This window comes from Gorilla gorilla, chromosome 12 (genome assembly GCF_029281585.2).
Source record: "Gorilla gorilla gorilla isolate KB3781 chromosome 12, NHGRI_mGorGor1-v2.1_pri, whole genome shotgun sequence".
NCBI lineage: Eukaryota > Metazoa > Chordata > Mammalia > Primates > Hominidae > Gorilla > Gorilla gorilla.
The window spans coordinates 83,735,347-83,763,002 of record NC_073236.2 but is presented as its reverse complement, the minus strand read 5'-3'; the positions used below and the strand labels follow the sequence as shown (position 1 = coordinate 83,763,002).

At 40.1% G+C, this 27,656-nt stretch overlaps 1 long non-coding RNA gene across 1 annotated transcript in view; it reads right to left on the bottom strand.

Annotated features, from left to right (window-relative positions):
- LOC134756712 (uncharacterized) overlaps positions 1–27,354 on the bottom strand; it is a 90,270-nt gene extending 62,916 nt beyond the window's left edge. Inside the window, exons 1-4 of the long non-coding RNA XR_010129804.1 lie at positions 27,127–27,354; positions 26,840–27,034; positions 22,875–23,268; positions 20,957–21,223 (exon numbers count right to left, since the gene is read on the bottom strand). This is a non-coding gene — a long non-coding RNA (uncharacterized lncRNA). The remainder of the gene's footprint in view (positions 1–20,956; positions 21,224–22,874; positions 23,269–26,839; positions 27,035–27,126) is intronic.
- Positions 27,355–27,656: the final 302 nt, after the last annotated feature.

The window sequence follows — 27,656 nt, the reverse complement described above, 5'->3', positions numbered from 1 at the left end:
TTCCATTTGTCCAATAGTGCACTGGTTTTGATGCATAATAGGTGTAATTTAAACCTCAGATTGTAAAAACTTACCTCACAAACTCTCCTCACTGTGCTTTGCCCAGTAGTGCGCTGCTTTCTCAGAAATGTCAGGGAGCTGCGGCCTGAGATTCCTTTATACTAGCAATGTGCTCTACTTCTTCTAGTTCTTGGCAGGGGACAAGGAATTGCTCTCACCCCAGGCTGATCTGGCCTTATTGGTACTAGAAAGTGATTTTAGTGGAACTAAGAACTCCTCCCATTTCAAAGTAAAGACTTCTCCGAATATCCCCTAAATTCTTCCTCCCTTTCTTCCTTCTCTCTCTCAAGTATTTTAACCTATTCCCCTGGGTTGGAACTCTCCATGAAAAATACATTTTGCTGATTTTTCACCCTCTTCTTGTGATCTTATTTGGCCATATAACCCCCAAGCAGAGCAGGAAACGTGGCATTCAAAGGTAACAGAGTAAACTTCTCCTCTGTACTCAGCGGCTTAAGCAACTCGGTTTCCAGAAGTTTATGTAGAAAATCTTTTTACTAATGGGTCAAAGATTCCCAGATGCTCACAACATACCATTTTTTCCCTTGATATTATTATTTCATGAGACTGTTTTAAACATAAAGAAATGTTGTTAATTCACACATCATTTTTTCTCCTTTCCCTTGCACAGTCTGCATGTATTGGTTTGGTTGGTTTTGAAGGAGAACACACACTTGACCAGCCATTTGGTTTCCCACAGCCAATATGCACATGTCCAGGGTGTTCCCCTGTGATTTTCAAGGCCTGCTTTTCTTCTGATAAGGTCAGAAGCACACACAGCTTGTCCACATCTGCTGTGTTCCTTGAGGTCAATCAAAATATTTTTCCTTCTGGGACTAATGGGAATCTCCCAGAGAGAAACAATTATTGAACGTGAAAAATCTATTGATTTACATTGCATGGTTCACCTGTTATTTAGGGTTCAGGGACACTTTTTGAAACTGGGAGAGCAATTCAGGGGATTCAGAATAAGAAGATACTAGTGAATACATTCATGCCATACATTTCTGAGTATTTGCTGCTACTGCTATTAGAAGTGCAGAATGGCGTGAACCCGGGAGGCGGAGCTTGCACTGAGCCGAGATCGCGCCACTGCACTCCAGCCTGGGCGACAGAGCGAGACTCCGTCTCAAAAAAAAAAAAAAAAAAAAAAAAAAAAGAAGTGCAGAATGCTGAATTCAATTGCCACAAGTTGTCAAGAATGTAAGTCATCCAGCATTACTGACTTCATTGGTTGAATTATAAATCCACGGTAATAGTGTTGGGCACAATCACAGATTAAAAAACGGTGAACGGAATTGTGAGTGTTCCCATTTGTGTGATTTCCCACTTCTCTTTTTCTTTGCTTTAAATGTGAGGCCCATTTTCTATGGCTCCTGATGCTGATTTGGATGGAAACAAGGAGCAGATGACTCCATGTTGCAGAAGGCAAGAGCACTGGGTTTCCAGTTATAGGGATTTACTTCTCATGTGGTCCATGTTGAAATTTTCAAAAGAAATGTGGGACCATGACAATATACTATGTGTTGTCATCTGGATCCAGGAATCAAACAAATAGTTAAAAGCCTTCAATAAACTATCTACCGTTTGGCTCTTTGTTTCAATGTATTTTTGTCACAGAATATTTTTTCCACAGTTGCAAGCCAATTAACCGGACTCCTAGTCCCTTACCCTCCTTTAGGAATTAGACAACCTGCGTCTAAATCCCAGTCTCAACCCTTATCAGCTGTCTATCTCTTTGTTCTGGGTTTATACCCATGGAATATGAAAGATACTAAGCATCTCATGATCATCTTGTGAAAAATAAATTAAACTCACAAAATATCTAGTATAATTGACACTCCACATTAAACAAACAGTCAAAATTTGTATCTTTACATTCTGGAGAGTCTAATAAGTAATGAAGTAACCTAAACGCTGAATAAGATGCTGAATTATAATTTTCTTAGGAAAGTATTTGGATGCAAGTTTTTGTTTTTTTTTTTTTTTTTGAGACGGAGTTTCACTCTGTCGCCCAGGCTGGAGTGCAGTGGCACGATCTTGGCTCACTGCAAGCTCAGCCTCCCATGTTCACGCCATTCTCCTGCCTCAGCCTCCCGAGTAGCTGGGACCACAGACGCCCGCCGCCATGCCCAGCTAATTTTTTTTTGTATTTTTTAGTAGAGATGGGGTTTCACTGTGTTAGCCAGAATGGTCTCGATCTCCTGACCTCGTGATCCGCCCGCCTCGGCCTCCCAAAGTGATGGGATTACAGGTGTGAGCCACCGTGCCCGGCCAGCTTTTTTAAAAATAGAGATATTTTCTGCAGGATTAAGAGATGGAAACTTGTAAGTTGTTATTCCTTTTGGGTATAGGACTAAGGCAATTCTCTAAAGATTTTGTACTGGGGTCTTTATTTCAGTGCCCTTATACTTTTACATCCACTGAGGCAGTCAATAGAAAATGCATTAATTGGTAGCCTTAGTCTTATCATCCGTGAAACTGGGTTAGTAATTGTGACGATATCATAGGATTTGGTGATGACTGGATGAGATAAAATATATAAGGAGCTTTGCATGGTGCCTGCCACAAACTAAGTATTCAATAAATAGTCAATTAATAGTATTATCATTATTTATAAAGATCTTATCACAGAAGTTGCTACATTTCCATAGGGAGATTGAAAAGGATGGAACATATTATATCCAAGCTCGTTCTAGCTATACTATATACACTTCTGTAATTTTGATAAATCTAAGATAGTAGAACAGTATTGAAGACTCCATTTTTGACTTGGATAATTCTGAATGGCATTTCTCATAGAAGAAAATTCACATTTTAAAATCTCAAAATGGTAAAAAGCCCCAAGACAAACACTAAGTAGCATCCAGCTATTTCTCCTTTCAAATGGGTATAATTTTATGACAACATCTTTTTCAGCTGCAGAGACTTTCAAATCTGTTTTAGAGTTATTCTGTTTTTTCCCTAGAAAAATAATAAACACAAATGGTTATAAATGAATCAGTATGATTTTTTTCCTCCCGATTAGAGAGCATGATGTCCTCAGTTGCTTGCAAGGCAAAAGTGCTGATGCAGGAAGGCCTAATTGATTGGAACAATATACGGTCTGGCTTAATGCTTTAAGTCAAATCCTTGGAAAATTATACATTCTTTATGCAAAATTAATTGTGTTGCAAGCATCTTTCCCATCAAATGCCATTTTTTTTCTTTTGCCCATTTGGCTCCAACTTTGACTTGTAGGGATGAGTCATGGGTAGCATTGTCACATAGATTCAGATGCTGTTTGTGGGCAGGAATTAAGTTATGACTATTATTCTCCTTGTTATTTTTACATTTTGTCAATGTCTGCTTTTGCCATTAGAACAGCTCAGCATTTCTCTTTCTTCTATTTTGGGAGTCTGCAGGTTGTGGTTTGGTCCTATTGTGGGATAGGTTTTTTCCTCTCTGGCTGACAGACATTCTCATCATGTGCTTGGGCTCCCTGGTGGATGGGTATTAGGCTTATGCTCAGCCTGGTCTTACAGTGCCATGGCCCTCAGAGAGGCTAGAGATACCTTCACTTGAAGTGGCATACTTCCCGTTATATGCTCTCCCCTGTAGTTTCTTGTCCTTGCACCTTACTGCCCTCGATTGGGCTGTTTAGATGTGGCTGAGTGAGGAGCAGGCCCTTTGCGCCTCCCTTTCTCCTCTGAAGTGCTCAGAGTCTAGGCCAGTTCATTGTTGATGCGCTGGCAGGTGGGGGCTTTCTGGCCTAGAATTGACAAATAGGTGGATGTGAGGATTGAGGGAGATGGGGGACTTTGAACATGACTCTCAGGTTTATAGATTGGGCCAGTGGGGTGGCTAGGGCTGGCGATAACTAAGATAAAGAATGGGAAGTAGTTTGGGTTGGAAAAATGGTAAGTCCAGTTTTGGAGGTGAGTTGGCTCTGCCTTCAGAGCATCCTTCAGGTGGAGATGCACATGTGGGCTTTTGTGAATGAGCATCTGCAGCTCAGCATCTGTCAGGCATAGGAGAATGGAGGCTCAAAGGGAGGCTCTGCTCCTTAAAGCCACTTTTAAAATTGCAGTGCTGAATACATCTGGCTCCCCAAAACTGCTGATGTTGTTGAATATACCAGATGTCTCAGAATTTTGAAGAGCAGGAATCAGGGTATGCATTCCTAAACTCAGCAGCACGTCTGCATATTACAACCATATGTAGAAGAAAGGTGCCTGCAGGATGGAAGTCTCCCAAATGCAAAGCAGGGTAGGTGAGCCTGAGTCATTTCACGTATGGGGCTGGCATGAGGCACTCAGAGTGGTTTGTGCAATTCCCTTCAACCCCTTTCACTCAACTCAAGCTTAAATACAACACAATATATTAATATTAATTAAACTATAGAGTTAGTTATCCTAATTGCCATCAACATACATTTATCAGAATTCTCCTATTTTGGGGTTTACTTAGGTTTGTCACTATTCTCGGTTACCACCGAGGTCTAGTTGTGAAGGTTTAAGAGTGATTTTCTCTGAAAATCTCATTCCCTCACATCAAACATTGTGTGGCGAAGGGAATATTTTGCTGTTGGTTAGTGTGATAGCAAAAAATTTTAAAAAGAACTTTTAAAAACCAATTTTACATATGTATCTTTATTGTTAGCCTTCATCTTTAGGGCATGGACCTTGGGATTTTATTTTCTCTGTAAAACTTTCTACCATCCCTCTGGTTAAAAGAGGGAAAAGCTAAAACCCACAAATTTAGAGGTGTGTACAGACTGGGTTAGGGGCTCTTGATCATGAGCCTGAGAATTGGGAACACTGTGGTGAACTCTCTGGGACATTCAAGAATAAGAGAAAAATGCTGAAGGAATCTAGCAATGCTGGCATTGCATAGAAAACATTTTTTGAAAACAAACGTGCTAGGAGGGGCTTTGAGAAATCCTCTTGAGGCTTCCTTTCTTTGGCAGCTGAAGCAGTATTGTCCTCATTGTACAGCCGAGGAACTGAATCCGGGAGAGCTTCAGAGAGAGCTTTGGTGACTTGGCTAACATGCAGCACAGAAAATGCAGTGGAGGCTAATGGAACACGAATGTTGGTCCACCGTTCTCACTACCACCTTACTCTGCCACCAATAGAAGGCCATTGTCCGCAAAAGGAGAACATGAGCTTCCTTAGCTCTCTCTAGAGTTTGAAACTCCTGGAGGTTGAACACCCATGACATTTCAGAAGGACTTCATTTTTCAGACTTGTGGCCCCATATCAAGCCCAGCAGAGACACAACAGTGGACACTGGTTAAGAACTCAGCACTGGAGTCAGATAGTCCGGGGTTAAATGCCTTCTCTGCTACCTACCGGCTTTATGACCTTGGGCAAGATACTTAATGTCTCTAACACTCAGTTTATTTATCTGAAAAGTGGGGACAGTATGACTATTTGATTTTGTTGTCAAGATTAAATGTGTGATCATCCCTGTAAACCACACAGCCCATGATGTCTAGAAGCATCGACCACTGTGGTTGTTGTCAGCTCACCACCCAAGGGTGGTAAAAGTGAGTGCTTACTCACACTCATTTGACTTGTGTCTCACAATATTGAACATGCTCACGCACATCTCAGGCCTTTTTGCTCTGTGTTTTCCTTTACACATCCCAAGCCGTTGCTAACAATTTACACAGTGTGAAGAAAGCAAAGCCCCTGTCCTTTGTCTCTTCACCTTCTATTTCTTTCATCTTCTCTGCCCCTCTTTGGAGACACTGAGAGAGGAGATCCTCGCATTCGCACTTGTGTCTCTGGCACTGCCCACTCTGCCTATTCAGGCTCCCACTCCCTGGACCCTTTACTTTCTTTTCAGCCAATCAAAATTTACCCTTTGCTGCCTTTTACCCAGAGGGTATAGATTCCTGGTCTGCAGGTTGCATCCAACCTCAGAAGTATTTTCTTTGACTGGCACAATGTTTATTTATTTATTTTTTTAATTATTAGTTACTTAGTTTTAAACATCAGGAAATTTCATACACACACACACTGAGAAATGGTGTGTGTCTTTGGGCCCTACCTTTCCTAATGGCAGCCACTAGCTGAATAGCAGCTGTCCTCTCCAGACAGGCATGTGCTGCTCCAGTTCACCATAATCCTCACCCATCACGCCTTGTACCAGGCTGCCATATTATTTGCATTCCTGTCTGGACCCTATAATCACTTACTTTTGTGACCTAACAAATTTAAATCCCAAAAGGTAGTAATTGGTGGAGTGGCTTAATGTAGCCTGTGACTTTCTCACATTCCCCATATATTAAGCATTAGCGTACATTAACTGCCTTTTTCATGCTGGGTTAAGGCGACGAACAGACATTTCAAGCCGACTCACAGTAGTACTGTTTGCCAGTGTAGACATGGGAGTATTACTATCTTTTCGTATGTCAGTATTTGGGTAATGTTTGAATCTGTATCTGACTTTTGCTTTTTCTACTTCAAATGTTATAAAAATGAATGGAGGTGAGAAAGGTGCTAATATCAGTGTTATAAAGTTTGATGTCACTCAGTGCAATATTTGTTAGTCTCGTTCAGTCATTCACTGGGATTTAAGCTGGAAACTTAAAAAGTATGTGTCAAATGCAGGAAACAAATCATCAAAGGCCAGGTCCATAACAGGAAGTGTATTTTCTAACATTTTAGCTTTCTCAGAATGGAACTGCTCTTAGAATGTATCAGCCTATCATTCCATTTTTCCATCTTCAAATCTGATAAAGTTTTCAGGAATATTATATGCATATAAAATGTTCTGCCTGTATTTTTGTTGGCTTGTTTATTTTTCAGAGTACTCTCTTAGAGACACGAAGCCTTACCCAAAGAGAAGAGATTTCACTGGTAGGTTTCATTAGGTCTGATGCAGGCCATTGGGGTAGATTATTGGGGAATATATCCTAAGCACCTAGCAGGTGTCAGGTTCTCTTGAGCTGTCACAGCGGTCCTGTGAAGTAGGTTTTGTCCCTGTTCAGTGAGGCAGCGTGGTGTCTCAGTCTGCCTAGGTCTGTTTTTTTGGCTTCTCTGCTGACTTGCTCTGGGGCCTTGGGCAGGTAACTTAACTTTTTTTTTTTTTGAGCCAGGGTCTCACTCTGTCGCCCAGGCTGGAGTGCAGTGACATGATCTTGGCTCACTACAACCTCCACCTCCCAGGTTCAGGTGAATCTCATGCCTCAGCCTCCCAAGTAGCTGAGATTACAAACGTGCACCACCATGTCTTGCTGATTTTTGTATTTTTAGTAGAGACAGGGTTTCCCCATGTTGGCCAGGCTGATCTCAAACTCCTGGCCTCATGTGATCTGCCCGCCTCGGCCTCCCAAAGTGCTGGGATTACAGGCGTGAGCCATTGCACCCGGCCGTAACTAAACTTTTATAAGCATTAGTTTTGTCATCTGTAAGATGGTTTATGGTAATACATAAAATAATAAGTGTTAGCAATTCCTGGCACAAAATAAGTACTCAGTATATGTTGGCTGTTGTTATTTAGAGTAAGGTCCTGAAATCCTTCCATTTCAGACAGCTGACTACTCTTCTTCCAGGCTTAGCCTACCAAAGGCAGAGGTGGTTACTGTCTGTTGTGGGTGGGGGGTGGGGGGCCCTCCTCACTTCATAGATCAACTGTAGAAATTACTTGGAACTGGAGATCAGCTTTTTGCCACTCTGGTTCTGTCCTTGGTCCCTCCCTTTCTCACCTGACCTTTTGCACAGCTTGGCTTCCTGTCTACTGCTTCTTCCTTGCTTAAATGAAGTTAATATCCCCCTCTGATACCCTTCTCCACAGTAGCCTACATGTTATTTCCCCATAAAGCTCACATGATTTCATTGAACTTTATGATGCCTGTGAAAGATGTGGATGATTATCCTCAGTCTGGCCAGCAGTTTTAATTAGAGTGACTGTGAAGTGTGCTGTTAATTAAACAAGGAGTTATTTTTAGACATACGTGTTCATTAGTCCTCTAGAACACCTCTTCCTTCAGATTTTTAAAAATACAGGTTAATTTATGGTCTGGATAGGAGTCATTAACTCTTTAACTTCATCGTATCTAGCAAAATCCCTCCTGGGGTTTCTCTGTTGCTAGAGAACCAGAGTGAAGGCAAGGTGGACGTGGCAGCTGGAGAGCAAAGCTGCCTTTCTTCCCGTTGTGCATTCTCTACAGTGACACCTCCCAAAGACAGTTTGAAGCTGCAGAGATTTGCTCCAAAATACTCTAATATTAACTACTTTTGAGCTTCAAGATGGAATTCAGCCCTAAGAGCTATTGAGCCCTTTTAAACACACAGAGCTATGCTGTCGTCATGAAATGATTCACCCTTCAGTTTGCATTCTGGCAAACTTACCCCCGGGGCTGTCTCTAATGTCTTATAGATTGGATCAAATTGAACTTCAAACATTTTTATAAAACTTGAGGCAAGAATATACCAATTAAACATATGTATGTTATTGTATGTATATGAGCCACATATGTATTCAAAAAAATAGATGAATCTTCAAAAGATACATGCTGTATGATTCCATTTTACGTACTTCTTGATTCCATTTATAGAGCATTCTCAAAATGACAAAATTATAGAAATGGAGACAAGATCAGTGGTTGTCAGGTGTTAGGGACATGGCGTGACTATAAAGGGGTAAACGGGTAATTATTTGTAGTGATGGATCAGTTCTGTATCTTGATTGTGATAGCTACATGATAGGTACATGAATCTTTACATGTGACCAAATTTCACAGAACTAAACACAAACACACACAAAGAAAGACAGAAAGGAAAAGCAATCACAGCAAGATATTCATGTATTATGACATGTATTAGGTCAACTATACATAAATACAGCAAACAAAATAGAAAGTAAATAATTGCATGTGGCTTTCCCTATGATCAAGACATAAAAATCTCAAGTTAACAAAGGGTTATTTTTGCATTAGAATGTAACGGGGCTTTAACACATGAATTTATAAATGCTCATTCTTATTGTGAACATTAGCCTCTGTGTGGTTGGTCATCAATAACGCAGAATTTATGGGAAGTATCTATCTCTTTTTTCTCTTTCCCTTTATCACCATCATCTCACTTCGATGTGACTATTGACTGTGATTGATTTTTAGGAGTGTGGCTGTAACTGAGAAGACCACCTTCTCTGTGTTGTTGACTCTCGATTTTCTTGGAAACATTAACTCCTTACACATGCGCAGTCTTGATAGATTGTGAGGGGTTTAAACTTATCTTGTGGGATTTCAACCTTCTTTGTTTAATGGTCCCCAATAAGTGATCCTTCACACCAAATTCCTCATGCCTTCATGGGGAAGGGGTACTATTTCCCATGGTGGAAAGTGATCTAACAGACAAATGATATGAAAACATGTTAAATCATCTTGGGGTAATTCTTTTTTTTGGTTTGTTTTTGAGATGGAATTTCGCTCTTGTTGCCCAGGCTGGAGTGCAATGGCGTGATCTTGGCTTACCGCACCCTCTGTCTCCCCGGTTCAAGCGATCCTCCTGCCTCACCCTCCTGACTATCTGGGATTACAGGCATGCGCCACAATGCCCAGATAATTTTATACTTTTAGTAAAGACAAGGTTTCTTCATGTTGGGCAGCCTGGTCTAAAATTACTAGAAAAATAAAAGTAATCTGTTATAGTAATTTATTTAAGTGATTCTTATATTTAAAATACCAGCAGTTAAATATGCCTAGGAAAATCTAAATAATGACCCATTGGTATTGGAAGGAAATTGGGGAAATGTTTAACCTAAAGGGATGACTTCCTAAAATTCAGTAGAATTTCAGTCACTGCGATACCTGGGAAGGGAAGGTAATTTTTTTGGGAGGTGCATGCAGTCGGCTTTTTTCATGCTGTTTGAGTTATAATAATCAAATAATTGTCTAAATCAAGCATGAAGGTTTTCTTACCTCTATATGTTCAATAATGTATTGAAATTTAAAAATTTATGTAAAGCAGAATTTAAGGAGTCTGTTTGCAAATCTTAGTATACCTAATAGATTTTAAGTTCTCTGACAGCAGGGGCTATGCGTTTTACAGCTTTATTTCTCAGTACTGTATAGTAGAAATTTTATATACTTACTTATATTTAATATCATTATTATATTTGATAGTAGATATTTAATAAACATTAGTAGATTGGATATGTTGATGCGTTTTTAAAATTTAGTTTGTTTTGAGGCAGAGTCTCACTCTGTTGCCCAGGCCAGAGTACATGGCATGATCATGGCTCACTGCAATCCCTGCCTCCTGGATTCAAGCGATTCTCGTGCCTCAGCCTCCCGAGTAGTTGGGATTACAGGCATGTGCCACCTTGGCATGGCTAATTTTTGTGTTTTTAGTGGAGACAGGGTTTTGCCATGTTGGCCAGGCTGGTCTCAAACTCCTGGCCTCAAGCAATCCACCCGCCTTGGCCTCCCAAAGTGCTGGGATTACGGGCGTGAGCCACAGCGCCTGGCCAGATATATTTTAAAAATTTAGATATAAACATACTATCATATGGGTGAGAGCAATCACTAACTGCCATATTCATGTTCTCTGATTTCTGGTTCTCCTTAACTAATATCACATTCAGGCACCATATAGCACTAATTACATTTTTTGCCTTACTATTCTTTAAGAGGTCATTTGAGATATTAGGGTTAAATTTATATTCATGTATGAAAATTCTATTTTACGTTCATTTCTTTCCTTTTCTTTTTTTTGAGACAGAGTCTCGCTCTTGTCGCCCAGGCTGGAGTGCAGTGGCGCGATCTCGGCTCACTGCAAGCTCTGCCTCCCGGGTTCACGCCATTCTCCTACCTCAGCCTCCCGAGTAGCTGGGACTACAGGCGCCTGCCACCATGCCTGGCTAATTTTTTTTTGTATTTTTAGTAGAGATGGGGTTTCACCTTGTTAGCCAGGATGGTCTCAATCTCCTGACCTCGTGATCCACCTGCCTCAGCCTCCCAAAGTGCTGGGATTACAGGAGTAAGCCACCGCGCCCGGCCTACGTCCATTTCTTGAATATGCTTCCTTGCTTAAGAAAACTGTGCTTTGGAGAAATGCCAGCCTCTTCTATAATGAACATCCATAGTTATTGTTTGAAGAGAAAATTTAATATTACTTTTTAATAAAAATAGCAGATGGCCATTATAAAATCCATATCATTATCAATAATGCTTTTACTACGTTTCTGAGTGTATATTTCCAAATTTCATTCCTAGGAGTAGAAAAACAAGTATATATTATTTTGCTCTAAAAATAATATTAAACTCTCAATTCTATCTAAGAAAACTCTGAAAACTGTAGAAGAAAAGGATTTTTTTGTTTTTTCTTTTTATTTATTTATTTTTTAAATCCATGTTACCAAAGTCAGAAAACTTTTTCTGTAAAGAGCCAGACAGTAATTATTTTTCATTTTGGCAGTTCAAAAAGCCAGTTTTTGTTGCAACTACTCAGCACTACCCTTGTAGGGAAAACAGCCGGAGACAAATGGGCATGATTGGATTTAGCCTGCAGTTCTTAGATTCTTTCTCCAGTTATAGACACTATTAAGCTAGTGTTATGGAGGCACTATTGAAGTTTCAAAATGTTGGCAGTAATGAATGTGTGGGAGGATATCGATGATAAATCTGTGGAATCTGCAGTGACTGAAACACAGCATTGGCACTAGCTTTAAGCAGAAAAACCAGGTCCTCTGGTGCCCAAGTGAAAGGAGAATACTTTGTTCTTCACTCTGTTTTAACGGTATCAGTTGGTAGATGTCCATTGACCCTGTCACAAGGTGATATGTGTATAGCAGATGGTACCAGCACAAAAGCAAGTAGAAGTTTGTTTTTGATTGGATACTCATTGCTTCCTCTTTGATACCAAACTGATAGCATGGGCGCTCAGTTTCTATACTAAATAGAGGAAAAAAAATTAGCAATCCATTATTCTTCCGTTTAGACTAATCCAAATTGATTGTCCTCCTCATTTCCAATTTATGTTGCCACATGACTCTCTTAAACCATAACTTCAGGAGCAAAAGTATTTATATATTTTTGCTGAGTTCAAGGATTTAATGTGCTGAGCAACATATCATTCAAGGAGCTGACCTACCATTTTCTGATTGATAATGGAAATGTTAATGTGTTGTTAGTCCTCTTATTTTTAGCCTAAAGTGAGCTAATAACTAGAATCATTATGTTGTGCCTATAAAGTGTTCAGGCAAAAGGGAAGGTGCAGAAGTTGAGGTCTATTTGTCAAGTTAATTATAATATTGGAAAAGCGAATTATATTGAAGGAAAAATCCAATTTCATACCCTTTTGCTGGTAAAAGGGGCAATGGAATATCTAATTTCTGAACTCTTGTAATGCTATTCTTTGGATACGTTTATTGCTGAAAATTTTACCCATTAAATCCATGTCTTATAATAATTATTAGCTCAACACTTACTACTGTGAAACCTAATATTTCACTTCATGAAACACACCATTTCTCTGAGACTATTGTCAGTCTCTCTGCCCTGATTCTCTCATGTTGCCATGGCATTCCATAGAGCAGCCACCTGCTCAACCTAGGCCTTCTAGCTCTGTGCTCTACAAGGTACAGGCTCCTACCAAATCTGAAGGGGAGTGAGAGAAAAGATGAAAAGAAACCCTGGGTGGTGGTCAGGAAGTGTCCTGTCAACCCTCTGGGTGGGCCTGCAACATGCATTCTTCATGGAGGCATATCGCCCCCCTGCCCACCTCTGAGTAGGGAAGGGGTACAAATATCAGTGTTTGAGGCGCAAAAAAATCTGAGTCATGACAATGGCTTGTGGCCTTTCAAAGGGTCACAGTACATAAACAGATATATAAACAATGTATCTGTGGCATTACAACGTCAAGGGGGAGCAATTAGAAAAAAGGCTAAAAAGACTCCAAGGCAGGGGGGATATAATTTTTAAAAAGTTGATGTATACTGCTGTGTGATGGAGAAGGAGGGCCGCTTTGCTTTTTTTCTTAACCATTCCAAAGCCCCCGATTTGGCCAAGTGAACAATGGACACCCTTGTGCTGGCAGATCACGTCTAAGTCCCAAAGGTGCCCGTGTTTGCCTTGTTGCAGGCAATGAGGGAGGCTTGGGCAACCCAGCTGTCTTCTCCACCAAGCCTAATCTCTAAAGCACTGGTTCATAGATGGCATCTTCTAGCTCCAGTTCTCCAGATCCATATGCCTATTTGAAAAACACTCAGACACCAGTTGCATTGTTTCAAGCTACTTCACAGAGGGGTGTTCATGAAGAGTTATTGGTAAGGAGAAACTCCAAAAGACTTGAACATCCTGGGAGCATTTTCATGCTAACCAGTTTTGCTGTCTTTAGGGGAAAGGATTGGCATTTTTCTTTTCCACCAGAATAATTTAACCTTAAACTCTTTGTAAATGTAAAAATTTCAAATAACACTCCTCTAATATGTTAAAGTGGAAGGGGAAAAAGAAGAATGAAACACATCAGTTGGCCTTTCCTTGGTCTCTTGATCCCACACTCTCCCATGGTGAGGACCAGCAGAAGTGAAAATGGAGCTCTCTGGAAGAGTGAGGATTTTCCTAAGGCTGTCTCCTGTGCTTCCTCATCCCCAGCTCACCATTTCTGGAGTAAAACAGCTGCTGTGCAGTGAGGACCCTGAGCAGCTGAAGATCCAATTAACAGAGTCTCGGGCTGACGTGTTCACACTTGGAAACCTCTTTGGAGACAGGCTACATGGCAGTTACAGAAAGGATGTTCTCGCCTCTGGGATGAGCTCTGTCAGTCAGAAATTTATTTAAGACATTTACCCCCCCCACCTCCTGCAACAATTGGTGAAATTTGGGAAAGATGCTAGAGTCTAATGATCTCGTTTCTTTGCTATATATTCTCACAAGGTGAATCCTACAGAATAAAAGATTAATTGAAGATTAATTGAAGGTCAAGGAAATATTTATCAGTGCCAGGCACTGCTCTCAGCATGCCGAGGAGTAAAAAGCAGTCTGGGTATGAAGAAGCTGATGGGAAATAAGAAAGTATAAACCCAACAGCAGGAAAAAGCAGAACTTGAGCATGCCATGAGAAAGGCACAAGAAAGGTACTGTGAGTGATCAAAGAAAAACGTAGATAATGTCTGATTTGAAGGAGTAGGACAGACTTCCTGGAAGAGGTGACGTGTGAGATAAATCTGTAAACAAGCATATGATTTGAAGGTAGGATGGTGGGAAGCCCGTTCCAGAGGGAGGGAAGTATGTGAGCAGAGGCTTGGGTGGGAAAGCACCAGGTGCATCCAGGGAACAAGCAGCTGGTTCTGGGAACCGGAAGTTACAGGTGATGTTTGAGAGAGCAGTTTTCTTTTTTTTTTCCCAGTTCAGGGCAGAAGGCACCTGTAAGAGTGAAGGAAGGAGGAGGAAAAGAACTGGCAGAGGCTGCAAGGTCAGATGGCACTTTAGAAGGCCTGAAATGGAGTTGAAAGACAGGGCAGCTCATTCTGCAGCAACCCCCATATATTTTCTTCTAAATTTTGAAGGGTTGTGTGAGCTGACTTCCTTAATATCAGGCCAGACATCTTGGTGTCCGTGTGAGAGGTTAGACTAGGGGGGAACAGAGGAGAACCTTAGAAGGGAAGGCTCCTTTCTCTGTCACACCTCAAAATTTAGTGAGTCTCTGCTGAGTCCAAGAGGAAGTCCTAGGAAAAATGTGTGACTCAGGTTGGATGGACCCCAGAGCACCAGCCTGCAGACCTCTGGTCTTACTGGAGAAGTAAGACTCATCTCTAGTTTTACTGAGTGACATAGTCAAGTCCTGACCAATCTGGGCCTCATTTTTCTGGTCTTGTGCATGGTGCTATTACCTTCCCTACATACACAAGATCCAATTACAATCTAAGGTGCTCATGTCTGTGAAAGCACTTGCAACATTTTTTTTTTTTTTTGGTACTGGTGTAAGATGGTAGTGTGAGTCAAAAGTTACAGGTTTTTTAATAAGCTCTTTGCTCCACTGGTCTAAAATATAGAATCTGAGACTCTAGGGGTTATTTTAAACTCATAGATCCATAGAATGTAAACACTGAAAGGGACTTTAGTACCATCTAAACTCCCCTTGGTGAAAGGCAGCACACCATCGTGGTTAAGAGTGTAGATGCTGAAATAGATTCAGTAGATGCAAATCTCATCTCCACTACTTACCAGTTACATGATTTTGAACAAGACTATTTTAACCTCTGTGTGCCTCAGTCTCCTCATTTATAAAGTGGGGGTGAAAAATGCTCTCTAGCTCATAGAATTGTTGTGAGCTTGAGTTTGTATGTGTAATGCCCTGAGAACAGCACCTGTGTGTAATAAGTACCTTACGCACCGTGATAGCTAGTTCGACTGACTTGTTTTTCACATGGGGAAACAGAAATCTAGTGAGGTGAACTGACTTGCTCAAGGCACTTATTTGCCCAGTGGCAGGGCCAGGACATTAGAATGTGTTTCCTGACTCCCAGGTCAGTATCTTTCTATTTCCTCTCAGTGTTCTCTGTTGATTCAGTCAGCATAATTTGCTTTTGGTAAAAATGTTTAAATGAAGAAAATTATGCCAAAATCTTTCAGGTGTTTTCAATGGGGAAAAAAATCACAGAACTTCAGGGAGAAGGAAGGGTCTCTCAGAAAGACCTCTGTAAAATCTGTCCTTTGACTTGCACGTGGGCCACTGAGGAGAGAACGTCTGGTCTTTCACTGACAACATCTCTCAAATAGCCTTCATAACATCCTAACTTGGAACAAATGTAGAGTTTCCAGATCACAGCTGGATAAAAAGCAATATTTCAAATAATAATACTATTTGTAGTAGTCATTGGCTAAGTTTATATATTTTTATTTTTATATCTCATAACAATCGTGGAGGTTGGATGAATTATCTTTATTTAAAAATGAAGGCAGGGTAAGGTGGTTCACACCTATAATCCTAACACTTTGGGAGGCCGAGGCAGGAGGATCGCTTGAGGCCAGGAGTTTGAGACCAACTTGGGCAAAGTAGTGAGGCCCTGTCTTGACAAAAAATTTTTAAAAATTAGCCAGGCATGGTGGCGTGTGCCTGAGCACTTATCACTTATTTGGCACTGCGGCCTGATGCTGTGGGCCATGCCACTTCCCTACCATTTTCTGTAACCACTCAACAACTGCTAAAGAAGGTTATCAGGCTCTTTAGGAAAGAGCCTTACATTCTGTATGCGAAGACAATGATCAGAAGGGATGACAACTCACGTCTATTTCTGGAGTATGAGGAAGAATCAACTGTAATTGTGAAGATACCTCCATGTTAAACCTTCCAGTAACACTTTTACTACAAAATAGGAAAGAGAGAAGCTTACTATGGACACAGAACTCAGTGTCTCTGGATATCAAGGGAAAATAAAGGAGCTTTAAAAAACAGAAGCAGCCAAGGGCAAGTGGTCGAATCTCTTGCCTAAAGAGGAAGAATGTTTGTGTCCCCTTTGAAATGAGTGAAAATATACAACCTGTTGTGTTGCCAGATGCTTTGACCTAATACATCCCAGGTACTATGCTTTTAATTTGTTGGTGACTCAAAGAGCACTCATAGAGTGATCTGGCAGAATACAGGAAGATGATTTTTGCCATTGCTTTTAATGGCTAAAACAGCAATTACTTTTGCACCAATGTAATGTTAATAATTACTTCTAGATATCTCTGTCATTAAAATGCCTGAAACGCCATTGTTAGAGATGCATTGCTTATGCCTAAATGTTTCATCCAGGCATCTTTCCTAGCAGATCTGGGGAAATATGGCCTATTGACATTAAAATCCCATTGTGAGATGGGACTCTGGAGAACTGGAGCGTGTGGGGATATTGGGGTGGAGATTGGAAAGCGGGGAAACTTTGCAGAAAGGAAAATAATAACTTTCTTAATTAAGGTTTACCTTGTGTGAGTCCATCACTCTTTCTAATACTTTGTGAAGCTCCAGCTAACCAGACCAGAGCCAACTTTTAGAGTTGACAGCCCTGCCTTCATCAAATGCCCCTGGCCAGAGAACCCTGAGCAGAGACACAGTTGGTCCCTTTGACTTTGGTCTGTGATTGAGGAAAGGGCAATTTCTTTTACCAGTGGGCCATTGCTGCCAACCAGCTGTGGGCAGTGCTAGATCTTCCTCTCTTCACCTGGTAATATGCAGCCAGGTCACATGCCAGACCCTGACATATGCCTCCTTCAGTTTCTGATCTCCTTTTCCAAATATCTCCATCACCTACCATCCACATCTGTAACTGTACTCTATGAGTCTTGAAGACTTCAGAAATCACTTATAATATGAAATATAGCTGCATGTGATCATACTTTATTTTCTGTTATCTTCCTTAAACATGACTTAATAATTCAGCAGATACTAATTGATGGTCATTGAGAACAAAAAGGAGACAATTTGGGAATATTATGATACAATGATGCCAAAATATTTTGCTCACAGAGGACTTTGTAGAGCTGTAGCAAGGACAATAAAAAATACAGTGAAAAAAAATTACCAAAATGAATACTAAGTTGTTCTTGTATGTAAAATATGTAAAAGAGTAGTGTTGTAATAGGCCCCAGAATTTGTAAATGGGAATAATTTAAGGTATTGGGTTTTTTCTTTAAAGTTGCTATTTAATGGGATTCAGATATTTAGATGCATTTTCTATAGCTTCAGTGTATATATGTATATATGTTATATGTAACAGGTATATGACATATGTATATTTATTACATGTATTTATTTAATTTAGATATAGCAGAGGATAAAAATGGAGGAATTTCTGAAGGAACTGGATTGTAAACCAACCTTTCGAAGAAGCAGGTATTGAAAGAGAAAATTGCCATTTAGAGGGGATGGCATAAGCTCATGGAGGGGGAAATCACACACGAGGGGGCTACAGGCTGCTTGAACAAGGCACAGTGGCCAAAGGGGCGAGGCTGGGGGTGTGAAGTTCAAGCCAGGTGGAGGGAGCAGCTGATGAAGCAATCTGTAGGGGCAGCCTTGGTGTGGATATGGAGGGTTCCCAGTAAGCTCCTGGGCAGAAGGATGATTCCATATGAAGACTGTGAAGTTGGCACTGGACAGACAGCTGGGTCAGGGCTGTTGAGGGAGACAGGGGACTGGAGGGAAATAAAGTGTCTGGTTGATCTCCAGTCATACACAGGTGAGTCTGACAAAGTGGGCAGAAATAATGTCTCCACCTCTTTCAGGGTGGTTGTGGAGGGTCTGCTCTCATTTCCCTCATCTAGGCAATTTCTTGGATAAAGATGAAGAGACTCGGAGGGATGGTTCCCTCTAGGTAAGGCTTTAGAGTGGGTCAGATGGTCCTTTTCAGATGGCCCTTGCCCCTCCCTGCAGAAGGGGCTCAGGCTCCCTTCTGCGCATCTTTTTTTGAGATGAACTATTAGGAAACCCATCGTGTTCAGGGAGCTGTGTCTTTTGCCTGGTGGTAGAACAATGACACATGCATTCTGGCCGATGTCTGGCTCCATTTTTGGAACCCATAACAATTATTCCTTTAAAATTCCAGATTGAAATGGAGAACTGAAATCTGAAAGTGGCTCTTCAAATGAGTGGGGCAATGTGTTTTAAGCATTTAATCTCGAAAGATTCCACTCACCTCCTCCAATTATTTTAGAGGCTGACTTTCTCTGAGAATAGAGAAGCAAAGAGAGGAAACTCATTTTAATCTAATGTACTCTTAGTCAGTTTAGGGGGCTAAGGCCACAATTGGTGTTTGAAGGGAAAAAAAATAGACCCCCAAGTGTAGCCAGGAAGGCTTCCATTTTCTTCTCAGCCTTAACGCACCCTCAGGAAATGATTGAAGCCTGGGAAATTATGAATATCAGATTAATTGAACAGGAAAACCAGTGAACAGCTGCAATTTTCTATCATGGATTTTTTTTTAAATTTAAGTGATAGGAAACCTTTTTATACATTGGGTTTTCCAAATTGATTTCAAGAGTATATTATCCTAATATGTAGTAATTTTACACAATAAAAATTGGCTTTCTACTTGGAATTTTAGGCATGAGAGTTGCATCATGATTGTTATACTTATTCGTTCTCTGATGAAAGAAAAGAAGATTGAACATTAAAAGCTGAAGGTCATCCATACAGTTGTCCCAATAGCAATCTGTGTACCTTTAACCCTGAGGAGGAAAAGTAATTACCCTATGGCTTCTGGTGACCTCAACTAACCTTTGCTGAAGGGCCAGAGAAAATAAAAGCTGACCATCAGCCTGCCCTGGCTGCCCTGGGCTTAACCTGCTGTGTGAATGAAGAACAACCCGACAATAGGATGAGAGGATGTTGCCATGGAAATAGCCCTGGACGAAGGAGCAAAAATCAGAAATTTATCACAATTAATTGTTCTATTAAGAACCTCCCATCTTTTGGATTATTCCCTGGGGGTAGGGAGGAAAGATGTGTTCTCATTTAGATCTTATGAGAGAAAATTATGCTTGCATAAATGAGGCAGCCCATAAAGTAAAACCATTCTAAGTAGTGATGAGAATTGGACAGCTTTGTGAGAGACGGAAGGATCTATATCTCCTCATAATCTATAAAGATGCAAATGCAAACAGCCAGGACGAGGGCCAAAGAACCTCATTCTATCAGGGGAACCAGGTGACGTGTGGGTCTGGACATACGTCTTTTTCATATTTTCAGTAGACTGTTGCCTGTGCTTTCATGCCTTGGCAAGGTCTGCAAAGTACAGGTAATGATATTTTAACAGTACAGAAATGTGTTGTCATATTTTATTCTGCTTATTTAGCCTTTCTGTTAAATAGAATCCAAGTTCTATGTATTTTTAACGTGAGCTTGTTTAGATTAGAAAATAGAAGCTTGCTATCCGATTATGTTCAGATTAAACTAGACTAATCCATGATGCTCTGGGTGCCATAGACTAATTGCAGAAAAAAGAAATGGAGTGAGAAATAGTTCCTTTATGGAGAACCTGCAAGTTGTCTCTTAGATAGAAGCAGACGTATTTAAAAGTAATAATATTTTTATTTCTAACATGAGAATGTTTTCATTTTTTATTCATCATACGAAGATGAAATTAGACTTTAAAAATGTGGATTTTTTGATCAGTTCTTTCATTTATTTGTATTAAGTGGATTAATTAATTATTGAGCAAAGGACTGTATGTCAACTTAACTTCTTTTTCGCATGACAGATAGCAATATGAAACACTATTTTCTGTATTTCCTAAATAGTGAGTTACTCATGTTAATCAGTTTTTAAAATAATTTGTGGTGCTAAAACAAAGCAGGTGGTTAAGCTCAGACATTGATTTTCTCTTTAAGGGGTATTTCATCAGTGAAATTTTAACCACCGATGAAGGAGAATATAAACCATAGTAGGCGTTCACTGAAGACTCTTGCTTACAATGAGAAGATATGTTTTTCTGTCACAGCATAAGATGCCAACATGAGTTTTATCCATTAATATATGAACCTATGAATTTTAACTCCAGATGTTGATAGGAAATTAATCTCATACTGGGAAGCATTACCAGCTTTAATTAGAACTTGGGAAGTTTACATTTAGTAGAAATACACTTTTTAAATGAAGGGACATGTGTTGGAAATTCTCTTAACTAACAATGAAATCCAGCTCTTGAGCTTCTTGTTTACCCGTCTGCTCTCTGCAGTTAGTTTATTACTTGTTTGGGGTGATTCTGGTATGGTTAGGGCCAGGATTCTGTTTGCTAACCCCTCAGGTACCTGTGGTTGGAAGGCCCATCTCAAATAATATAATAGACTTGGCCAGACTCATTCAACTCTCTCTGTGGCCTTTGGCAGGCTTTTAAGCTTTTTCTCTGCTATAGATAATAGTTTTTCTTAAGTGGCAGCAACATAGCTCTAAAAATACATCTACAATAAGGTCCTAGTTGTACTTACCTTATAGTTCAGCAAGCACCTTGCTGGTGGCGATCATGCTTCTTAATTTCCATTTGCTTTAGTTTGCTGGTAAGCACATACCTGCTTGTAGGGTGCTAAGAGTGTTCTTTCTGGCTGAGATGTTTGCAGCGTTGGCCTTTGTCTTTATAGTTCTCACTTTATTTGGAACCTCTCCAGGTTTTCTCTGTTTATTAACCCTCACCTGGATGGCTTGGCTGAGGCAGCGGAACCAAAAATAAAGATGGTAATGGGTTTCTGTAGTTTTACCTGTTTGGGCCAATAGAAGAATGAAAGGGAGAATGATGATCAAGATCAAAATGTAAAAAACAGTTCTAATCTTTCCTTACATAGAGAGAGGCAGCAGATATCTACCTGGTCTCCCCCATTTAAAATGATTATGCATAATTTCTGCTGGTTTGGATAATCAGTTCTGTATTATAATTATGGAAAGATATTTAATTATGTACAGTTTACTTATGGACTACATTTTTATTGTTCTCAGTTTTGTTCAGAGGAAAAAAATTATATATATTTAGTGAAGTTTACATAGAAATCTTGCCAAAATAATTTTGTAAGGAATAAGGTAGATCAAATATCTCAATGACTAGATATTTAAGTGCAGACATGAGAGTATTTACTGATTTATAACTAATAAAGCTTCAACTTAACTGCTCTTTAATGACACCTATAAAAATGGTATTAAAGTGTGACGAGCAATTTAAAAGACAAGGACTACTGAGAAGAGTTTTTTATATTTTTGTAGCTATCTGCACTTTATTTTTAATCTTTTATTCTATGCGTGCAGACTTAACTATGAAATAAATCCACAAACTCTTCAGTGTAAATGAGGAGCTAAATACAGAATGTAAGAATCACAAAAATAATTATGTCATAAATGAAAGCAAAAATTAGATGATAAATATGTGTGTGGAAAAATGCCAAAAATTGCCAGCCACTACACTTTGAATGTACGTATTAAAAAACCAACATGGCATTTTGTGAAGAGAGTTCAAGATAATTTTTATAGGGTTAACATTACATATTTTAAACAGCATGGTATTTTGTCAGTAGAGTTTAAGATTATTTATATAAGGTAAACATACAAATTTTTAAAATTGCACGGCATTTTGTCAAGAGAGTTTATGATAATATTGGGTTGAGTAGACACTTTCAACTGAAAGGGGAAAAACTATTTTAACAGTTTTTGGGTGTTAACACTACCAGCTCCAAATTAAGCAAACATTAACGACGTGACATTATTCTGACATACTCAGTCTTTAAAATATCTTTCCATGGATTCTGTGTGGTGTAATGAATCATATATAGAATATAGGATATTTTAGCGGAATATCAAACTGTGGTGTTAGTACTGTGTCTGGGTTAAAGAATGTGAAAAGATCATAAAAAATTGTATGGCATCAGTGTTCCTCATCAAAGGACATCATTCAGTCTTGTTCAACAGACTGATGGAAATGAAATGCTGTCAACCTTTCCACATTTTCAAACACAATGTATAAAGAAGGTAACTCATGAAAACAAATTTAGATCCATTTAAATACACCGCAGAAAACAAAGATATTCCAAAGAAATAGTCAAATTTGCTTCTCATCAAGTCCTGCAAGGTTCATCCTGGGTTGAAGCAGGGAGTAGGAATTTTATAAACGATTATGTTATTTAATAAACATATATATATATATCTCCATATATATTATGTCATCCTGAAGCAAACGATTAACCCAGTTAAAAGTCACATCTACTAGAATTCAATATACAATAGTACCAGGTATCCAGCTGTGAAGTAGCTGGGCTTAGGGCTTTCTACTTCCACCTCCCCACCACAAGCACATAACTACAGTTCATATCTAAGCTTTGAGTAAGAATATCAGCTACCCTAAAAGTTACCTTCAGGATGAAATACCTTTAAATGCTGCAGCGCCCTGGATTTCCAGTTAACCAAACTATATTTCCAGCAGAAACTCCTGGGGTATAGAGTAGTTCTCGTCTGTAAGCCCTTCCCGCTGGTCTTCTTAGGAAGCGTTGCTGGAGCACTTTATTTATTTATTTTTAATCCTGTTGATAATTTGACTCTCTGTCAACTAATGCTTGCCGACTCATCACTAGCCTTTCTTAGGGTGGAGATGACTGGAAAGTTGAAGGACTGCAGGCCATACATCATTCTCCCCTTCTCAGTGCACCTTAATGTGAACATGGCATCATGACTCTGAGGAAAGGAGGGGAAAGCTGAGCCATCAGATATTCCATAAATTGCAGGCTTTCCCTGTGTCCTGTAGTGCCGGAAAGGGGGATTATTGCTGCAGAAAAAAAAAAAAAAAATCTGGCCACACCGTAGAAATAATCACTGCAGTTGAGCTCCCTGCTATCTCCCCCTGTTTTTTTTCTCTCTTGTTCTCTCTCTGTGTCTCTTCCTCTCTCTTTTTCTTCCTCTCTGTACGAGGCCCCAGCTGATTCAGGCTGCATCCAACCATACATAAATCATTCCCCTTATTCTATTGGTTACATGGTACATGGCAAGTATTGATTTTTTCCGTTGCCTCATTGCTGGAGAACACTTGGTTTTTGTGAGACAGAAAAAGAAAAAACCAAACCAAACCAAAGCAAACAAAAAAACCCTCACTAGAGTTTTGTCTAGATAAGAAATAATCAGGTAGATGTGTACCATGCTGATGATAAGTGCATTCTAAAAAGAGCATACTTTTGGGAGGCCTTTTACTGTCTATTTGCATGTTCCCAATATCTCCTGTCTCAAAATTAAAAAAAAATAAGAATTGCTTCTAGTGGTGGAGAGCTCTGGGCTAAGGAAGTAGGAAGGATACACACAGAGAGAGATCCTCTCTAATTGTTCAGGGTAAGGAGGCAACTAATTGATCACTGCTAACTCCAGGAAAAAAAGAAAGTTTAGTTAAAACACAACTCACTCACAAAACAGGAATAAAGAGGCAAACATGATGCCTCATGGCCAAATGACAACATACAAGACAGGAAGAAAGAGATGTTTGCCTAGGTTTATTTTGTGTGGTGATAAAATGTTCAATTGCACCTTGTTTGTGTGAAGTATAAATGTAAAAACACTGTCAAAATACTGTGTCTTGTAATACTCAGGGGCGGGAAATAGCAAAAAAGCAAATGTGTCTTAGTTTAGGATTCTGACATTTAATTCTTCAGAACCTAAGTTAAAACACACAGGAGTCTTAATATTTGTCACCAAGAGCCATTTGTTTTAAAGTGATAGTGGCTCTTGGACTCTATCCAAAGGGGTTTTATTCCTGAAATATCAAAATGACTTCTTTATGAGGTAATGCTGTCCAAAGGAGCATCCCAATATATGAGGAAATTGTTATAACGAGGAAATCATTATAAGAAAGTGATAGTGCTAATATAAGATGTGACAAGATGGTGAAAACCCACTTTCATTTTATGAGCCTATGTTACAACTGATTATTAATCTAAGAAAGGGCGAAGTTTAAGAACAAAACAATTCAGTGAGTTACACAGGTGGCAGGATATTTGTGTTTTTTTCTTTTTTTTGAGACGGAGTCTCACTCTGTTGCCAGTCTGGAGTGCAGTGGCGCCATCTCGGCTCACTGCAACCTCTGCCTCCCGGGTTCACGCCATTCTCTTGCCTCAGCCTCTCTAGTAGCTGGGACCACAGGCATCCGCCACCACGCCTGGTTAATTTTGTTTTTGTATTTTTAGTAGAGACAGGGTTTCACTGTGTTAGCCAGGATGGTCTTGATCTCCTGACCTCGTGATCCGCCTGCCTCGGCCTCCCAAAGTGCTGGAATTACACGTGAGAGCCACCGCGCCCTGCCAATTTTTGTATTTTTGGTAGAGGCAGGGTTTTACCATGTTGGCCAGAATGGTCTCGATCTCTTGACCTCATGATCTGCCCGCTTCAGCCTCCGGTGGCAGGGTATTTTCTTTTGTGTTCTACTTAGAGCTGTCAACTAATAAATTTACCATGCAAGTGAGAAGTGTAGTGGCTTCTTTAACCTACTTTATGAAGTTAAAACATTTCTTTTAAACCCAAGCCTTTACTCCTTACATAAACAGAGTCCATTAAAGTTAAACTGTCAGAAGCCTCAGAAGTCAGACTATGATTTCTCCTTTTTTTTCTTCACAAAAGTTCTGCTGGAGGATTCTTTTTGTCTTTTTGGTCTGTGAGTTCACTTTGCGGCCCTTGGTCCTTAATCCATGTTTATGGTAAGTTCTGCCCAACGGAGGATTCTGTGGAGTTGAGCTGCGAGGGGCTCAACCTGCTAACGCAGGTTAGAGCTGTGGCCAGCCCTTTGGGTGTTTAGCCTCTCAATGCACGGAATACTACTCATCTCTCTTCTCTTTATCAGTCCCTTTTATTGAAGCACCCAGAGCTTCTCTTTTTACATTTAAGTGCTGGTTTATCTAAATTGCCATTTCAAGGGAAACCATGAATTAAGATTTGGGAGAAGGCCTTAGGAAAACCTGCATGGAATTTTGTAGATATTAATGTTTCGTTGTTTTGTTTGTTTGTTATAGTTTGGGGCTCCAGCCCACTGCTTATTTTCTCAATCATCTCATATCCATGTACTGGGGAGAGTAAGATTGCATGTCAACTTACCTAGATGGCGAAAGAGTTCCTAAAGGACTTTGAGCACTTTGAATTTAAAAGGAAACGGACAAGAAAATGACAAAAACCATAGGCAACGCTTTGAACCTGACCTTTTTACTTTTTTCTTTTCTCTGCCTCATCCTTTCCTAAGTCAACAACTTGAACATCTTTCTTGACCATTAGTTGTTGCCAGTGGTTCGCTGGGCCAAGGGGAAGCTGCAGAGCTAAACGCCCACGCCTCCTCCAAACGCAGTGGGCTCACTGGGCAAACATACAGGCATAAAAACTTCTGCGCAAGTAGAGGTGCATGTCACACACGGTATAGGTTTCTGCTGTGTAACTCCAGTACTCTCTATAGGTCTGTTTCTCTAGAAAAATCATATAAGAACCTTAAGTAGTGAATACCAAAAGTGCTCTTCGTTTCAATGTTTTATTTTCATTCACTCTAACAAGATTTTAACTGACAAGCAGAGCCTTGCCCACAGTGGACACTAAACAGGCATTTGTTTGTTTAGTTTGGTACAGTGTGGGCTCCAAAGGAGACGTAACTATAACCAAGGCTAGCAATTATTATCCACTTAGGGGGTCATATGTATTATTTCATGTATTATTTCATAGCAACCCTGTTTTTAACCAACCTTATTTTTATGCCCATTTTAAAAAATGAGGGCATTGAGGCAGAGAGAGGCCAGGTAATTTGCTGAAGGCCACGTTGCAGATCAAAGGTGGAGTTGTGTTTCAGACCCTGTTGCTGTTAACCATCACCCAGTGAGGTGGGGCAGTGGCTGCCTGGCAGAGGCCCTTTTTGCCAGCTGGGAGTCTTGAGCAAGAGCTTCAGCAAGAGCATAGCTTCTGTGCTGGACTTGAAGCACATTGTATCCCATGATTTTCATATTCTGTGGTATATGTTGGTTCACCATGAAAAAAAGAAATCTTTAAAATTTCCTAATGGCGATTGCCATTGAAAGGAATTTCTTTGTGAACGCTTTTGAACATGAATATCATTTTTGGGAGGAAAATGTCTACCTGCTAACTATTTGGTGTGGTATAGCTAATGTGAGGCTCACACATGGAAGAAGTGATGGTGGCAGGGCCCCAGCACATGAGAGTCCCAGATAGAACCCACACCCTGCTCTGAGGAACCGTGATTTTCCACAGAAAGTGGTAAGAATGCTCAGTTGAATTAATAGGTTTTTCCGAGAACCCAAACACCACTTTTTCTTTTATCTCTTCTACTGAAACACTGCCGGGGAAACAACATAGTGAGTGGGGCTTACCTTAGATGATCTCCTGTAACATCAGGTCATAATGGCTTCACAATTTTAAGGTAGGAAGAAATGTAGTTGAGAAGCTGGTTGTTGATGTTGTCTGCAGCAAACTCCTTAGAGGAGGAAGATGGCTCAAACCTATTCTGAGGGGACTAAACTGAGGTTTTCCTGTCACAGTCCCCTCTTACCCAGTGCTCTTGGTCTCTGTAACAGAACATTTATGCTTAAGTATTGAGGGCAAGTATGTATTTCAAAATGTAAACTAAATAATAATAATAATAAAGTTGGTAACTGACGTGGGCACACATCACCAGGCATCCATTGACCTTTCTTCTCATCACATTCCTGCCATTGTTTTTGCTCTTCTTTGTGCCCATCTGATGGATATATTGGCCAATTCCCAAACTAAGATCTGGAAGGGACATTATGACAGTGGCTACCTTAGAGCATATCCCAAGAAATACTGCTGCCCAGCCATTTGCTTACTCCTGGACTGCATTAGCAGTTGATAAGTCCCAGTAAACAGGGCTGTCCCAACTTATCGGCACTCATTTCATGGCCTGGGTAGAAAAACAAAAGAGGTGTGAATGGGCTGTGGGAGAAGACGATGTAACCAATACCCTGTGTTCTAAAACTGGACCGAAAAGAACCAGGGAAACGCATTTTACCTGAATTCATTGCTTAGCAACAAAGACATTACCTCCAGAGAATGCTGTACTATAGGTTACCGAGTAACTGGCTGTGACAATTACCAAACAGCTGGCCTACTAATCTACATACCCTTTAACCCCAGCCAGCTGAAAAGGGACCATGGACAGTTCACAAA